Raw genomic sequence first — 6,950 nt, 5'->3', positions numbered from 1 at the left:
CTGCTTCAATTTGTGCAGCAATCACCTGTTCCAGGGCATCCCTTTCCTCCTGGTCCTGTGCTCGAGCGAGAGCCTCCAGCAGAGCCTCGATCACGGTCTCCCTGGAGATCTTATGCTCCCTGTGCAGCCCAGCCTGGCTGCTGGCTGGGATATTATGTTGGACAGCATGTGAGCTCTCTGTCCGTTGTGATGGCAGCTCCTCACGGAGGACAGAAGAACTTGCTGCCCTTTCTTCCTCATCAGAGGGAGAATCAAAGATCTCCTCCACCTCAGCAATTCTGGTCCGGCAATCAGCTGCCAGCCAGCTGTACGAGGGACTCTGCGGGCCAGGAGGCTGGGATATTGTATTGCTGGCTGGGATATTGTAGAGGACTGCAGGGGAGCTCTCTGTCCATAATGATAGCAGCTCCTTACTGAGGGCAGAAGAACTTGCTGCCCTTTCCACCTCAGTAGAGGAAGAATCAGAGATTTCCTCCACCTTAATGATTCTGGTCTTGCAATCAGACGCCAGCCAGGTGTATGTGGGGCTCTGTGTGCCAAGAGGAGCACCTGGATAGGCCCAGCTGGTTCCCTCCAGGGGGTCGTCGTCATTCACCCAGCCCAAGGGTTTGTTCAAGTTGTTATCCTGGGTGGGACCTTCCCCTTGGGACAGCTCTTGGGCTCCACACTGCTTCTCTTTGGACAGCACATTGTCCCCAACCTTGAAACGGAGAGGTGACTTGGAGTCCCGCAGGTGTTGCCATTGGGCCTTCACCTTCTCCTTGCCCCGTCTCAGTAGTGACAGTCTTTGGGAGCTCTCATCTTCATCCTCATCTTCATTGTCTTCGGAGCACTTGCACTCCAGCACCTTCGGACTCTTCGACGTTTCCCTTGTTCCCAGCAGTTCGGCTGATGAGCTTTGATGTTTCTCCATACCACCAAGAAGGGCCCTCCTTGTCAGCTCATCATCCTCATCGTGTTCCCAATGGGAGAGTTCTTCATTCTCATGTTGCTCCCATTGGGAGAGCTCTTTGACATCATCATCCTCAACAAGCTCCTCACTACTTGTGCTGTCTCCTGGAAAGTGGTCGATGGCCTCGTTGACTTTGGACAGCTCATGGTCATTTGTGCTGTCCTCTGGAACAACATCAATGGCCTCTCCCACTTCAGACAGCTCCTCGTCACTGGTGCTGTCCTGTAGAATGTGGTTGATTTCCTCCACTGGGGACAGCTCCTCATCCCTTGTGCTGTCCTCTGGCACGACATCGATGGCATTTTCAATTTGGGACAGTTTGGTGTCACTCGTGCTGTCCCCTGGAATAACCTCAATGTCATCTTCCACTGGGGACAGCTCCTCATCACTTGTGCTATCCCCTGGGAAGAGCTTGATGGTGTCATCAACTTTGGACAGCCCGTGATCACTTGTGCTGTCATCTGGAACAGCCTCTACCACGTCGGACAGCACCTGGTCACTCGTGTTGTCCTCTGGAACAACATCAATGGCCTCTCCCACTTCAGACAGCCCCTCGTCACTTGTGCTGTCCCCTGGAAAGGGTTCAATCTCCTTCTCCACTTGGGACAGCTCCTCGTCACTTGGGCTGTCTCCTGAAATGACCTCAAAGGTCTCTTCCACTTGGGACAGCTCTGGGTCACTGGTGCTGTCCCCTGGATTGACCTCAATGATCTCTTCCACTGGGGACAGCTCCTCGTCAGTTGTGCTGTCCACTGGAAGAGGCTCGCTGTTATCTTGCATTTCGGACAGCTCTTGGTCACTCTTGCTGTCCCCTGTAAAGAGCTCGATGTCCTCTGTCATTTGGGACAGTGATGAACCACAGCAGGACAGCTCCTGGTCACTCCTGGTTCCCTCCTGGGACAGCTCATTGACATTTTCCTGTTTGGACTCTGGCTCAGTGCCCATAAGGCTGAGCTCCATGGCTCCAGCCCCCGAGGGGATGGGTGGCAGAGGTGGCAGAGGTGACAGCTGCCATCTTGGGGACACACGGGCTGTGCCCTCCTGGGCCACCCCGAGTGGGGGCAGGAACACCCTGGCCACAGGGCTGTATGGCTGCCGAGGACAGGGGCTGCAGGGCTTTGGCCCCTTGTCCCCTGCCCTGCCCAGCTCTGTGCCCCAGCTCTGAGTGTCCCTGGGCCTCTCCAGGCAGGGCAGTGGTGGCAGCCGTGTCACCCTTGCCTGACGTGGCAGAGGTGGCCGTGATGTCAGCCTGTCCCCAAGGAGGGACAGGGCCTGGCTCTGGCTGAACTCCCTGAGCTCCACCTGTGGGACTTTTTGCTCTTTGATCTTTCTGGGGCTAACCTTTGGCTTTCCAAGGTGCAATGGGGGCAGCTTGACCTTCATCTGCGAGGAGGAGGAGGAGGAGGAGGGGGAGGAGGCGTGGGACAGAGAAGTCTCCCTTGGCAGGGCGAAGATTGTGGTTGTCTCTGTCCACTGGCCTCTCACTTCTACCTCATCCCTGGCTCTTGCTTTCCTCCGTAGGCTCAACAGCTGCCCCTGGGCAGGCTGGGAGTTGGGGTTCTTCTTCTGCTTTTCCATCTTCTTCTTTTCCGTCTTCTCCAAACTCTCTGTGATCGCTGATCGTTGATCGTTGATCACAGAAGGATCCCGAGAGCTGCTTTCTTCTCCGAACGCTGCTCTTCTGGGACTGGGCAGCCCAGGGCTCTGCACCCCTTATATACCCCTAGCCAGGGGCTCTCTGGTGTCACAATGGTCTCTGTCCATCACCACATCCTGCATCACAAAGGGCCCTGACACAAAGTGCCTGTGTCACAAAGGGCCACACCCAGCACCCCAGCAGCACAGTGCAGACAGGAAGTGTCACAGAGCAGCCCTGGCCTTGTGGCCCTGCTGTGCCCAGAGCCCTGAGAGGCTTTGGCTCCCACAGACAGCCCCGCGCTGCAGAGCCCTGCCTTTGCAGGCTGTGCTGTCCAGGGCACGAGGAATTGGCCGGCTGGACGTGCCAGGCCTTGTGGGCAGTGGCTCCACATCCCATGGGAGGCCGGGGAGCAGGGGTGTCCCTCAGGGCTGTGCCTGGGCACCGGGGCTCATCAATGCCTCTAGCAATGGCACCCAGGGGCACCACAGAAGGACAGGGCCACCCACAGGCACCTGGACAAGCTGGAGAAGTGGCACCATGAGAACCTCATGCAGTTCCACAGGGCCAGGGGCACCTGGGTTGGGGCAACGCCTGAGCCATCAACTCTTCCAGGTCACAAGAAGAGCCCTCCAAATCCCTCAAATTGTTGGAAAACATACCAATTAAAAAAATTTTAATCACAGGTTTTGTGCGCCCTTGCCCTGAGAAAAAGAGTTTTAAGTTTCTTTTCAGGACATTGTTCCACCAGGTGGAGTCAGAAGAGCTCAACATTTCACCAGACTCGGAGTAGCCCCAACGAGATACCGAAAAGATTAAGACCATCAGCAGAATATCAAAGTCCATCAGCAAACATCAACTCAGAGGCTACCCCCTAGCAGGGTTGGAGACACCGGGTCAGCTGCTAACTTGGCAGTAGTTATGCACTGTAACTACATCAGTGCTACCTCCCAGAAAACATCTCTCTCCTTCCAGGAGACTAGGAATGAACATTTATTTCATACCTGTAACATTTTTGCTGAGAAACTGCTTCTGGTGAAACACTGCTGCAATTTTGTCCTCGATGTGTGGCTTAGCCAAATGAATTTTGCTTAGCAAAATGACTCAGCTCCCTGTAATTTCCTATTCTCACATGTATATAACAGCTAAGACTGCAGAAATATCATGGTGATCCACACTGCTTATTTTTTACAAATAAAATGTAACCAGCAAAGTCTAAATGCAGTGGAAAGGGGAAAAAACAGAAAAATATGTTGTGATTCATTAATTTTGTTGCCTCTTGTAACTGGTATTCCTGGCAGTTACATCTTCCATGAACGGTATGAACACCTGAGTAAGCACATATAAATTCATGCTTAGAGTTTTCTGGCTAGAGTTAGGAGCTTGAACTTCTGGAGTAAAGAACTGTGTTTCATAACCCATAGATGACATGCTGCCTACACAATCAGACCCCAGCTTTCATCTGTTCTCGTGTTAAAGATGATCTTTGGGAAGGTGATGGCCACCTGGGAAGACAGATGTGGAGTAGGAGAGAGAGTTCACTGTGCCAGGGAACACCTGGGGTGCATCAGAGTACACTTAAGGTGGATCTGCCTTCTGTCAAGCTGAGAACAATCTCTGTGAGCACAACTGTGTGGCACAGGTCAGTGACTGCTCTGAACTACACCCTATTCCTCCTGCCCTAAGGGATTGTAGGAATTCAGACTATTCCCAAATACACGCTTCAGATTGGTTTCAGATGGGATTCATGACATAAGAGAAACTCTTCTAATGTTCTAATGTTGGTTCAGTACCCACCTATTGTACCAAATTATTTTCTTGGACCTAGATATTATTGGCTTTTGAGGAGTTTTGAAAGGGAAGAACAAATCACTCTTTATCCAGAATCTAAACATTGAAGCTGAAAAGACAGCTGTCGGAGAGAAATTCTGACTTGTTTAGCTGCTGTGAGTGGCTGAGTTTGAAATGTCAGTAGAAATGTCTCCCTCTTTTCTGCTCATGGATGAGGAGGAAGCAGTAAGCTGATGATCTGCTACTGAGTCACAACTGCTGGGAAGGTGATATAACGAGTAAGGAACTTAAATTTGCCTTCAGAAGCAGTGCTGACTGCCTTACACATCAACAGGCACTGCCCAAAGTGACTGAGCTTTAGGAAAATGGATGAATCCTGAGATTTTTAAAAATCTTCTATAAAAATTCAAGGTTTAGGTCTTAAAGGTAGTAGAAAAAGGACCTGGAAATCTGTCTCTCCTTAGACTAATGAAGTGCTACTATGTAGCACTGCTACATGTAGATGTGGCACTTAGGGACATGGTTTAGTGGACTTGGCAGAGCTGCATTTATGGCTGAACACAATAATCTTAGAGATCTTTCCCAACCAAAGATTCTGCTATTCTGTGATTCAGGTGCAAACCAGCCAAAAGAGACCAGCCATTTCTCTTGCCATTTCTTTCTCTTGCCATTTCTCACGCAAAAAAAGAAAAAAAAGAAAAAAAGAAGTTTTGCCCTGTATTTTCAGATCTAGTATGCCTGAGAAACATGAATCAAACTCCTCTAACTACAAACATATGCAGAGCCACAGGCCTTACTTTGTCAGAGGAAACTGAGAATCAATGCCAAGCTGTGCACAATCCTTCAGGTTGCTAAATGCCTGATGCCTGACGCTCTTTTGTGTCCTTTGTGTCTTTGTGTCCTTTCTGATTTGTCAGAGTCAAATACAAATTCCTGTACCTATTTGAACTGAATGCTTAATTAAAAAAAAAAAAAAGAAAAAAGAGAGACAATATTAATGAGCTCTATTTTCTTCAGGAAGGGAGATTTTTTTCCTTAGAAATTCCTCATTTCTAAATATAGCTGAATTAACACACTCTTTTTCTGCTAAATGTTAGGGCTCTCCTGTGTCTCTTCTTTAAGATATGAATCAATGCAGCTTGCACAAAAGTGCTTTTTCTTTAAAAGTATTCACTGAGTAATTTACATGAGATATTTCAGGGTGTAGAATTTTTATGAAGAATCTGTTAAGCTTTGTGCTGACATTTGATTAATCACTTGTTTTTAACAAGAATATTGGCTGATTCTGCCAATGTGACAACAGATGGGGTCAAACACTGATGACACTGCTGGTGCATAAAACTTGTAAATCATTTAATGATCAAAGGACAGAAACAAGTAAATCTAAAGCCAGATTTAATCCATTCTAAACTGGACATATAATGAGGGAAATGTGGTCAAATGGCTCATTGTGCAATACATTTTATTTCCTTAATTCTATAGGAATTTTAAGATGTACAGCAAATACATCTACAGTATAGATCTATAGAATCTGACATTCCTGGCATGTAACAGGATAATAATATCTCTAATTGGGCAAATGGTGAGTATCTTCTTTTGAACAGAGTTCAGGAGGCCACACTGTCCGAGTGTTATTATACCTGAGTAGAAACGACTGTGTCCCATTTTGAAATGGTGTAAATGGCTACAGAGCATGCAAAGCAGAAGACCTGGCACACTTTTATTGAGATGTCTCTTCTGCTCAGCCAGCCTGTAGTCGTTTTGATTCATTGCTTTCAGTAATCTTCAGTATTTCAATCTTCGTATTCACCCCAGGAATACAGCTCAGATTGCCTTCAGTTCTGTGTTTAATGTGAAGGCCTTAACAGGATGCCATGCATCATCACAGTGACACGAGACCCTCCGGAAATGTAAAGTGATGTGTTTTGCTTGCAGACGGTTAAAGAGACTATAACTGTCAGTTGAAGCACAAAGGAAATGAAGATATGAGCAGTCACTCTGTCTCTCCAAATGATGTTTAAACAGAAAAAAATATTGCTGATCTTGAGAAAGGGATTTGTTTATTTCTTTACAGCTTTGAGGAATGAGTCGAGTGACTAAAAGCCTGTATCAAGGTAGCAGTGAGAACACATTGATGGGGAACACAGGAGTGTAGGATTTTCATTCTCTTTTCTTACTCTTTCCCCATCCCCTCTCTCATGAACATGCACACACACTACCTTCTCTAACTCCCAATACCCAGTGTAGCTCAGACTTTTTTCCTCCTTTTGGGTTCTTCCCGCCATTGCACCTATTTTATTCCTACTGTACAGTTGAGGACAGGAAAAGAGAGAATTAACACAGGTCCCAACAATATATTAAATCTGAGTTGATACAGAATTCAATAATGAGAACAGTAAACAGAACTTCTTGCCAGAAGCTGAAATCTCAATGTTCAACTCAGGCAAAGGTAAAATAAAGCAAATAACTACCTTCCCATGGTTCCAAGTTAAGAGAAAAATTCTTGGTACTGTTGTACTTTTGTGCAGGTTTTGGATGCAAGGTACTAAAGATATTCTTGAATTGGACAAA

The 6,950-nt window shown here is 47.5% G+C and overlaps 1 long non-coding RNA gene across 1 annotated transcript; it reads left to right on the top strand.

The window, feature by feature from the left end:
- The first annotated feature begins 3,317 nt into the window (after positions 1–3,317).
- Positions 3,318–6,627, top strand: LOC146444195 (uncharacterized). Its single transcript, XR_014855037.1, has 3 exons — positions 3,318–4,230; positions 5,862–5,961; positions 6,454–6,627. It is a non-coding gene; the product is annotated as an uncharacterized LOC146444195 (long non-coding RNA).
- Positions 6,628–6,950: the final 323 nt, after the last annotated feature.

The sequence above is a fragment of the Lichenostomus cassidix genome, chromosome 1 (genome assembly GCF_008360975.1).
Source record: "Lichenostomus cassidix isolate B80296 chromosome 1, HeHo_3.0, whole genome shotgun sequence".
Lineage (NCBI taxonomy): Eukaryota > Metazoa > Chordata > Aves > Passeriformes > Meliphagidae > Lichenostomus > Lichenostomus cassidix.
Note: the sequence above shows the minus strand (reverse complement) of the source record. Positions and strands in the feature narration are given on the sequence as shown.